The sequence below is a fragment of the Aethalodelphis obliquidens genome, unplaced genomic scaffold (genome assembly GCF_003676395.1).
Source record: "Aethalodelphis obliquidens isolate GAN/ISIS:26980383/991018 unplaced genomic scaffold, ASM367639v1 scaffold6, whole genome shotgun sequence".
Lineage (NCBI taxonomy): Eukaryota > Metazoa > Chordata > Mammalia > Artiodactyla > Delphinidae > Aethalodelphis > Aethalodelphis obliquidens.
This window is the reverse complement of record NW_020837950.1, coordinates 10,778,853-10,789,926: the sequence shown is the minus strand read 5'-3', so window position 1 is coordinate 10,789,926 and position 11,074 is coordinate 10,778,853. Positions and strand designations below refer to the sequence as shown.

Sequence of the window (11,074 nt, the reverse complement as noted above, 5' to 3'; positions counted from 1 at the left end):
CACACACACACACACACACACACACACACACACACACACACACACACTTTAGCCTAGCTAACTTCCACTCATCAATATCATTCAGGTTTCAGCTTAAATATCACTTAATCAGCAAAGCTTTCACTGACCAACCTTGAGAATTAATGAGCGCCCTCTGTTTGGTGGTGTTCTCATAGCACCCTACAATTTCTCTTCATAGAACCTACCACTACTTCTAATTACATAAAGGCTCTTGGTCTCCCGATTAGATTAGGAGCAACCAGAGGGCAGGGACTAAGTCTGATTTGCAAACCACCACATCCCAATGTCTAGCACAGCATTTTGCACTTCAGACACAGGGGTGGATGATCCTGCCCAAGTCCTCGGCTTCTTTCAAGGTTTAAATGAAGCATAGTATGTCAAGCACATGGATACGGTAAGCACTCACTATGTGATAGCTATTAGAATTACGGGGACTTCCCTGGTGGTGCAGTGGTTAAGAATCCGCCTGCCAATGCAGGGGACATGGGTTCGAGTCCTGGTCCAGGAAGATCCCACATGCCACGGAGCAACTAAGCCCGTGAGCCACAACTACTGAGCCTGTGCTCTAGAGCCCATGAGCCACAACTACTGAGCCCGTGTGCTGCAACGACTGAAGCCCACGTGCCTAGAGCCCACACTCGGCAACAAGAGAAGCCATGGCAATGAGAAGCCCGTGCACCGCAACGAAGAGAAGCCCCCGCTCGCCACAACTAGAGAAAGCCCGTGTGCAGCAACAAAGACCCAGCACAGCCAAAAATAAGTAAATAAATTTATTAAAAAAAAAAAAAGAATTACGTCATGATGCCTTTGCTCTAAATATGCTTGAAATTTACAACTGCTTTTTCTTTCACCTGCTGGAGGAGAAAAAAGCCTAGTAAAAGATGCCAAGTTGTCATTTTTTCAATGATATTTTTTGACTGTCACGTCAGCTTATTTTTAGGATATTGAAAAACTTCAAACTGCAAGGTATAACATCAAGAAAGAAAATGCTTCTAAAATTAACACACTACACTTTTTTTACTCTGAGATAAATCTATACTCATCATCAGTACGTTTTCACTTCCCTCTGTAGCCTTTATTGTTGCCTTCTCTTTCAAACACCTGGTTATTACAATAAGGGCATTTGCTCCTTTATCAAACAACAAAGACCCCTCTAATAACTTTCATGAAAATGAGTTTTAACTATGGCCAAAACTTCATTTGCTTGAAAAACCTGCTCCTACCTCAACTATGAACTCATGAAAGTAGGATAAATCACAGCTATCCTGAGCAGTCCTTGTTCATAGGAGGATTTAAAATAATTCACAATTGTTAAGTTAGTGAAAAGATAAAAGTGGGGGATTGAAACACCCAAACTGATCATTTTTTCAAGATATGTTTCACTGTAACAGCAGCTAAATTCTCCTGGGCCCAGGCAATATACTCAGGCAAAGGAAACCAGAGGAGAAATGAGAATTCAAGTGTGCTGTTTCCTTAGAAGAAAACTACACTTTAAAGAACTTGGCTCTAGAAAATGTCTCCACTGAACTTCCAGATATATATATATGTGTGTGTATATATATATATATATACAGATATATATATATGTATGTATATATGTATATATATATAAAACATGCAGCAATATCTAGCAGCTGCATGCAAAGCCCAGTGGGTAATTCAACGATGGACAAAGATGGGGGTGGGGGGAGACTTTCCTTCTACTCTCCTAGGTTCGATAGCTATGTCTACAAAATAAACTGAGAACAGGCAGATTAACAGGAGAAAAGGTCTACAAATTTATTCATTTTTAATATTACACACATGTGGACATCAGAGGAAAAATAAAGTGAGTACCCAAAAAAAAGCAGTGAGATTTGAGAGTTTATATACCATCGTGATACGGGAAAGAAAGGGAGGGATGTTTGTTGGCCTCTCAGGGGAGAGTAAATGATTTTTAGGTAAGGTGAATGGGCCCTTAGAAGAATAGATGGGAGACATGAGAGTTTGTTATAAAGTCTGTCTGGGTGCGGTGTATGTGAAGAGGTAATCTTCCCCGGTTGATGAAACTCCTGGGGAGAGGATCTGTGACAACTGAGTTCCTTTTGGAGGGTCTGTCTTTAGGTAGATAAGGGGAGTTCAGAGAAAGCCGCGCACTGCATGTGCTGGTTTTCAAGTGCCTTTAGTTTAAAACAATCAATATACCAAGGCGGCACATTTTGGGAGGCATGTCGTGAACTCCTTCAGATGACAGCACGATCCCTATCCTCACAGCCATCGGATAAACAGACACGTAATACGTACAAATATGCACACACATACATCTGCTACTGTGACTCTCATGAAAGCTAAGAACCTTGGTGGGGGGCAGGGGTGTTTATGCAAAAGCAGAAGCAGCTCTCTTAACTGTTCTCCCCTTTAACCGACTTGCCAGATTAATCAGCACATCCCACTGCCTCTGTAGAGCATAACAACTGATGTTTCAGCACACCAGCGGCTCACAGCCAGTAAGAGGTGCTCCCTGAGCCCAGGGCTTCTCAAGGTGTGGTCCAGAGATGGATGCCAGTCTGCAAACTATTTGTTACCAGCTGCCCAGCAAATGGAGAGTGAGCATTTACAAACGTGGGTAGTCATTACACACAGCTGCCACATCCAAGTGCATGAATAGTGAACTCATCTCAGTGACCAGTTCTGGCGGTGCTGACCCTGTGAGGTGAGCTGCATGAGGCACCAGCTGCCTACTAGTCAAGTGCTGTAGAACCATGTGACCACGAGGAACGGTTTAAGGTTACTTTGTTAATACATTTTAATATAAATGTATTAAAATCCACATCCATTTTTTTCATCAAAAGATCATTTAAATTTGACCATAAGTTTAAAGGACAAGTTGGAACTGGCTACTGAGGAAGAACTGAAGGTGAATTTTGACGCTAGAACATCGCTTGCTTCATTTTGAAGAAAAGTGAAAAATGAAGATCTTCAGCTTGCTGAAACTGCTTTGCCTTTTTTCATCTTCATCAACATCCCTCTACAAGGCCAGTTCCGCTACCATGAGTGTTATTAAAACAAACCCACAACCAATTTAGATATACGTTATTCATTAACCCCAAGATAAACTATCACTAACCCAGCCTAGAGTAGATAAACAAGAAAGAAGTTCATTTCTGACACTAAAAATCTTAAGCACTGATATACACAGAGTTTGTTAGAAGTATACATAGGGTATTTAATGTGGAGCATCATCATTTTACTCACAAATTTTGTTTAGTTATAACTGGATTAACAAATTAACAAGAGTAATAGTGATTCTTTATGTGAATTGCCTACACACATGCTTCTGAAGAACACGTACAGATTTTGTAATTTTTTTCCCACAATATTTGTTGTGCTTGTACTTACTGAGATGTAATTTTATTTATGTTGTTTCTAAAATGTTAAAAAGAATTAAGGCTTGCATATCATATGTCTTTTTTATTTCTTTCCTTTTTTGTTAATAATAGTATAGGTCCATGACAGATAGAAAATAAAAAGACTAGACCTTCACCATATATAGGTTAAGAAGCAGTGATGTGCTCCCACCAGCAAAGCTGTATCGTCCTCTAGGGTCAGATGTGTTTACTTCTATTTATGCCAGTTGTTCTTATAATTTAATTTAATTGTACCCAAACACATAATAAATTGTATATAAATACATAAAATATGAGTTCAGAAAAAATGTTTCTATGAAAACGAAGTTGAACATCTGAATACTGTGGAATAACACAATAAAAGAGTAACACTAAAATAACTGCTGTTATATTAGGCATGAAGAAGTGGCAAAGGATGGGGAGGCAAATCAGAAAAATCTGGAAGGATTCTACATTCATAGTTCACAAATATCCTGAAGTTCCAATAACACTTTAAAGCAAGCCAAACCGAAAACCAGGTGGACCAGACGTCACAGGTTATGGTTTAAGTGCAAGAAACAACATGGAAACCACTTACCAGGTCCTACCTCAGAAATCAGCAAACAGATGTACATTTATATGTTTGAATTTAAAATAAAATGCTTAAGATATAAATGTAGCTTTTTTTTTTTTTTTTTACACTTCTCCACTTCAACTGAGCAGCTGCTGGTCATGATAATCCCAGATAAGAGAACTTATCCTGTAAACACAAAATTCTGCACAGAATATTCAAGAGATTCTGGCCTCCTGGCTCTATTACTGAGACATAACTGGTAGATGATAAAACGGGGACAAAATACAATGTACAGGAAAGATACACCAATCACAAAAAGTATAAGGACTCCAAAAAGAGGTTGTAACCACATGAAGAAAATGTAACAATTTGTGAAAATGCACAGCATATGTCTCTTTTTAGTAACATTATACCCACACCCAATTCCTACAGAGACTATGCTTTTTAGCAGTTAACAGCATTAACCAAATAAACGCAGAGCCCTCAGGGGACTTTCTCTCAAAGGTCAAGAAACTAGCGCAGAATCAAAAAGTAATATATAAAAAGTCCTTCATGAGATACTGCAAAACATTTTCTCTTACTATCAATATAGAAAGCTGTTTTGAACCATAAACCAAACTAAGCCAATGCCATAGGTTTAGTTTAATTCTGAACTCAGACTTTTTTATAGCTTATCCACGTTGGCCCACAGCTCAGGATTAAAGTTTTAATTTAGCGTTAGGAAAAACAAGCAAAACAAATGAAAAGTACAATAGTGATGAGGGAAATTAACATAGGAAGTCTCATTTAGCATTATTGGGTTGAAAAAACTAAAATTATAGGGAAAAAATTTTAAGATTGTATTAATACTCAAATTGAAATGATTTGAACAAAAACTCATTTTGAACTAATAGTCCTACCCCCACTTCAAAGCACTGGGACTTGGCTGAATTAATACAAAATTTCACTGTCAATTATACTACGCAAATGAAATAGAACGGAAACAATATGCAAAAAAAAAAGGGGGGAACATAAAACCCTGTAGGGGAGGAAAAATAATTTTCCCTCCACACTCCTGAGTTCTTAGCTGAAACCCTTGTAATAAAAGACAGATTAACAAGAGAAAAACAAACAGAAACTTATTAACATGTATACTTTGTATACATGGAAGATACCCAGAGGAAAATGAATAACTCAAGGAGGTGCCTTAGAATTCAGACTTAAACACCATCCTAGTAGGGAAAGGGGAGGGGGAAGCTGGCCTCTTAGCGGAAAGTAAATGATTTTCTGGAAAGATGAACGGGCCCTTAGAAGATTAGGCAGGACGTATGATAGTTTGTGACAAAGTCTGTCTGGGGGTGGTGTCGACACCTAGGCTCCTCTCCTGCGATAAGAGTCAGTGCTCCCTGGTTGATGAAGCTCCTGGAGTGAGGATCTATGACAACTAAGTTCCTTTTGGAGGATCTGTTTTCAGGCAGATAAGGGGAGTTGGGTAAAAGCCTCTCCCTTTCATCTATTGTTTTTTTCAAGCGCCTACAGTTCAGAATAATCAATACATCAAAGTGGCATATTCGGAGGTGGCACGTCCTAAACTCCTACAGTCATTTTTTGGGGTGGCATATGCCGCCAACCTCCACGTGCAAAGCCTAAACCATGCTGTTGGAGGGACACTGGGCCGATGTCCCGGGTCCTGCCCTCCAACTGTGGCTCTTCCGATAATTAGCACCATGACCGTGTTTGCTTTAATTCTCGGGTCCCCATCTGTGATCTCTGGGAGTCAGCTGATGTACACACACCACAGGCGCTACCCACTGTAAGATTCTATTGCCCTGGAACTAAACATACAACTGAAATGGACTGAAGCTCTTATGGGCAATGGAAGGCAAGAAGCAAACATAAAATCTACTACAGTGACAGATCTGGACACTCACCCACTTGGCTGATAGTTATTCTGGTTATGAAACAAAGGAAAAAATGGGGAGACATGCAGCCTACAAAGCAATGTCAAGGACTACCAAATTTTTATAATTCCTCCTGGCAAAATGATAAAACCACAATATAACTTAAAAAAATTTTTTTGCATTAAAATAGGTTTTCTGGGCTTCCCTGGTGGCGCAGTGGTTGAGAGTCCGCCTGCCGATGCAGGAGACACGGGTTCGTGCCCCGGTCCGGAAAGATCCCACATGCTGCGGAGCGGCTGGGTCTGTGAGCCATGGCCGCTGAGCCTGCGCGTCCGGAGCCTGTGCTCCGCAACGGGAGAGGCCACAACAGTGAGAGGCCCGTGTACCAGGGGAAAAAAAAAAAAAAAAAGGTTTTCTTCCTTATTTTGTAATTGGGAAAAATTTATTTTTAAAAAACACAAAGGAAATATATTGAGACAAGGGATTCACAGTGTTTATGTAAAGATTGCTTTACTGGCATCTTTATCTTCTCTTACAGAACGTTAAATTAATTCTTTCTTTTTAAGTGAAAAGGTGATAACAAAGTAATTAAGAATGTATAATCGGAACTAGATGGCCTGGGTCCAAGTCCCACTTACCAGCTGTATATCCTTGAGCAATGTTCAGTTTCCTCATCTGCAAAATGAGGATAACATGGTCTCAGCACCTCACATGGCTGTTGAGGGTTAATAGGAGTCAATATATATAAAGCACTAAGCACAGTGTCTCTGGCACACACAAGAACCTATACGTGTTCACTAATATTTTATGGTAACTTCATGTTTAACTAAACACAGATGTTCCCTAATATACCAAATGAAAACCAAACAACATCAAGACCCTAGAAAACTGCACATGAAAATATCAACACTAAACATTTAAAACATTAAAATAATTCCAAAATATGACACATATACGTCCTGTGACAGATGTATGATATCTATAACAGTAGCTTCATTTAAGTGTTTTCCCAGGCTCCAATCCTTCGTCAATCCATCCTATCCACTAGAGGAAACTTCCCAAAGCAATGCTGGGTTTAAGTCACTCCCTGCAAGAACCTTAACGACTCCATACAGTACAGGGTAACCCTCAGACCCCAGAACCAGACTAAATGAGCCACTAGCACACTGTACTTCACAGTATTTACCACAGTTTGTAATTACATACTTGAGTGATTGTTTGGTTAATACCTTTCTCACCACTAGAACGAAAACCCAGGAAGTACGGCCTGCATTTTACCCACCACTGTCTATCATAAGGCATGGCCTGCTGCAGGTGGCGGTAAGTATTTGATGGATGAATGAATGGCCCTCAGCAACCATCAGGGCTCACAGCAACACCTTGTAGGTATGACCCTTCATGGCTTGCAAAACACTCATATAAATTTTCTCATCTGAGCCTCACAGTAAGCCTTTAGGGAAGGCAGAGGCCCCAAATTCAGAGCCACCCAAGGTCACATTCAGTAGCAAAGAACCAAAGTGCCAACCCCTAGTCTGGAGTTCCTTCCAGAATATTCTCCTGCCCGAGTTAAATCCAATAAAACATACTAAGGCCTCGGCCTGGCCTCACACTTTCCAGCCTCTGTGGTTTTCACTCTTTCCTTCTACTCACCTAGAACTGCCTCCGACCTCTTTTCCTGCTTTTCATTCATTCAGCCAGGATTTATTAAGGACTGTGATTGATGGGCAAACCCTCCTTCCTTCAGGACCCACTACTGTGTCATATATGTGCCATTTCTAGTGCATGGACATCCGTGTATTTACTCAACAAAATGTCTTTCATTGTACAGACATTTATTTGTTCGTTCAATATAACAGTGAGCACCTACTAACTGTCCTACTGCGTGAGGTTCCAATGAGAACTGCACAGTTGGAATACTGGTGTCCTAGTGGTTTGAAAAACTACTGCAGTTTCTAGAAGAGAATAACAATGTAAATCAGTCTGCTTTAAAAAGCAATACAATTGCTGCTGTTCACAGTCTGAGACATCCCAGGTACCTTAACTAAGAAGTAAAGCAGCCACCAATATCCACGAAAATAATACAGATTTTATCAATTTTCATATCATTTTAAAAAGGAATACAGATTAAATTTATGTACCATCATTTAAAAAAAAAAAAAGACTCACACAACGACATCCACAAGCCAAGTATCTTCAGGTCTACTCCACCAAAATGGTTTTTGTACATCAGGTCTTTTAAACAGTTATCGGCCCTTCTCAAACTTGTTGGAAACAACCTATTAAGGAATCCGATTCCTCTGAATTACTAGCACAGAACCACAACTCTAAATACTACAGCAATAAACCTGCAATAATCCTCGTGAAATACAGCATCAATTAAATGTTGGTGCAAGAAATGTAATGCAGAATTACTGCCGTATTAACACTCCCTGAAGATAAGTCACCAAAGACTTTAAACAAGTGAAAATCAAATCTATGAATATTTAACACAGCTGGCTTTATTTAAAATTTCCCATTACACACACACTGGCATAAAACAGAGCCGCAAAGGGTTAATAACGCGAGATGATATATGAATTCAGAAGAAAGGAAGACAGCAGCCTAGGAATCTTCCTTTATCTTGGAAATGACAATATTTTACAGCCTCGGGGGGAAAGAAGACAAAACAGTATTCCATAATGTTAACTCATTACCAGATTTAATAGAAACACTACCCAACTAATTTTAATCCTCCTCTTTCTTTCCCACCTAAATTTCATTGCTGAATTTAAGAGGCCAATCTCAGATAAGACAAAAAGGAAAGTTTCAAGAACACAATAACGAGAGGAATGGACAAAAACCTGAGAAATCATTTGTCTCGAGGGCAAAGGCTTGGGTCTGAATCCGTATAAAGCTGTATGTCTGTCTCTACCTCACGATCTCCTACACGGACACAACTGCTTTCAAACACCGTGGTCCCACAGGTCTTGAACAAGCCTAAGGAAACCTGCAGAATGGTGGGATTGTGCTGGTTTGCTTGCTTGAGGGTCTTTAAAAGTAGAGTGAAACTTGCCCAGGTGTTTTCTTGTATCTTCCAATGGACCAAGGGGCCTCCCCACCCCCATTTAAGTCTCCCGATCACTCTGCCTTCCCACACCTTGACCATCTACGAGGCAGTGATTTATACATCCCAGAGAAGCCATGACCAGCCTCAAGGAGCCTCATTAGGAAAAGCTTCCCTTTTATTAAATCTAAAGCTCTTCTCGTTGTGCAGTTTAATTCCACTCCCCTCCCCCCTCTTTTTTTCTTCTGTGAACTCAGTAGAAGGGAATAAATCTCTGAAAGAAAAAAATCCCTTTCATCTCACAAAATAATCACATTTGCGAATTCTGTGAGTTAACAGAATAGGTGTGCCCTTCAAAGAAGGGAGGACATTAGTGATCAAATTTAATTCTATCATTTATATTTAAAAGATTCAGACCTAATATGGCCTTGTAGAAACAAAGCATTTAATATCTCCTTTGATTCTGAAATTGTACGGGTCTCCCTGAAAGTTTAAGTTCACACCTTCACCTACATTCAGTTCCCAGCAGGTGCACAGAGCTTTTCCTAATGGCTTCACTGAGTCACTGAGTAGGTGCAGATACAACACAAGGCCCTTCTGTTTAACTACTGCAGTTGCCCTTTGGGGTCTTCTGCTTCCTTACCTTGTTGGACTGGGAAGATGATAGGAGATGATATTCCAGTCTGTCAATTACACCTTACTCCTAATTCTTGATTTTAACATACGCGAAGGATGAAATTGAGAAGCTACTAAAATTGTTTTTGAATGTAAATTATCCTGAGGGCTAATTATGTACAATTTCTTCATTTTCCTTATTCAAGCAAGTGAATCCCAGATAAATTTCCTTTCAGGTCAAATTTTTCTTCCCTTATAAATTCATGACTAATCCTATATAACCCTAAGACTACCTTACTCACCCCTCAAGAACTCAGTATTACTATATTATCCTGCTGGAGGAAAGGAGTTAAAACTTGTCTGAGAGGGACTAACATAACATACTTCGGCATGAAGTTGTTATCACCAAGCAGAGTTAAGGTTAAATAACCCTGTAAAAGAAACGGGGAGGGAGCCTGAGAAGTACCTGACCTCCATTCTAAGACAGTTACACAAAGGTTTCCCAAAGGTTTTCCCCTTTCTAGCATCCTAGTTACTCTGTACCTCTGGGGTGAACATGGGCCCCCAGCCTCAGCAAGCTAGTCGTAAAAGTAAGAGCTGCCTATATTTACAGCCTCTACTTTCTCTCTTCCCGTTGAGTTCACCCCAATCAGGCTTTCATCCCTGTCGTTCTATCAAAGCTGCTCTTGTCAAAGTCACCAATGGCCTCCATGTTGCTGAAGCCAGTGGTCAATCTGAATCCTTATTCTAAGGGATGATTACTCTGTCTTGAAACATATTCATTACATGCCTTCTGAAACCCTGCCCCCCTCTTTCTTTGGGTTCACTTTCTACCTCACTGACTCCTCTTTCTAGGGTCTTCTTTGCTGGTCCCTTCTCATCTTTGAACTCTGGATTCCAGAATCTCTCATGTATCCAATTGCCTGCTCAGCCTCTCTACATGAGTGTCTAGCGGGCATCACAAACTTAAGTCCTAAATCAAATTCCTACTATTACCACCTAACTGGCTCCTCCCAAAACCTTGCCCATCTCAGTACATGGCAACTCCATTCTTCCAGTTGTTCAGGAGCCATCCTTGCCTCTGCGTTTGTTTCCTCTCTTTCTCTCCCCTCTTCTCTCCACTTCTAATCTAATCTAATGGGATAACAGCTCTACCTTATATGGAGAACCTGACCACTCACTACCACCTCTAGCACCTGGCACAGCGAACATCATCTCCTGCCTCAGTTATAGCAATGCCTCTGCTTCCTCCCTTCATTCTGATCTCCACAAAGCATTTTTTACAAAAAAAACATAAATCCGATTATTATATTATTAAACTGTTCAAAACCCTCTAATGGCTTCCTACCTGTTGTGGGTTGAAGTGTTTCCCCCACAAATTCATATGTTGAAGTCTTAACCCCCAACGCCTCGGAATGTGACCTTATTTGGAAAGAGGGTCATCACAGATTAATCAGTCGAGGTCCTTAGGGTGGGCCCTAGTCCAATATGACTGGTGTCCTCATAAGAAGGGGAAATTTGGACACAAAGACACACACATAGGGAGAACGCCATGTGAAGATGAAGGCCGAGACCT

At 40.3% G+C, this 11,074-nt stretch overlaps 1 protein-coding gene across 14 annotated transcripts in view; it reads right to left on the bottom strand.

Moving 5' to 3' along the window:
- APBB2 (amyloid beta precursor protein binding family B member 2) overlaps positions 1–11,074 on the bottom strand; it is a 376,970-nt gene that overhangs the window by 337,076 nt on the left and 28,820 nt on the right. Inside the window, exon 2 of one of the 14 annotated variants that reach the window (XM_027103088.1) lies at positions 6,479–6,515. The exons of the other annotated variants lie outside the window; for them this stretch is intronic. The gene's annotated coding sequence lies outside the window, so the exon portion shown is untranslated. The remainder of the gene's footprint in view (positions 1–6,478; positions 6,516–11,074) is intronic. 14 annotated transcript variants of the gene reach the window in all.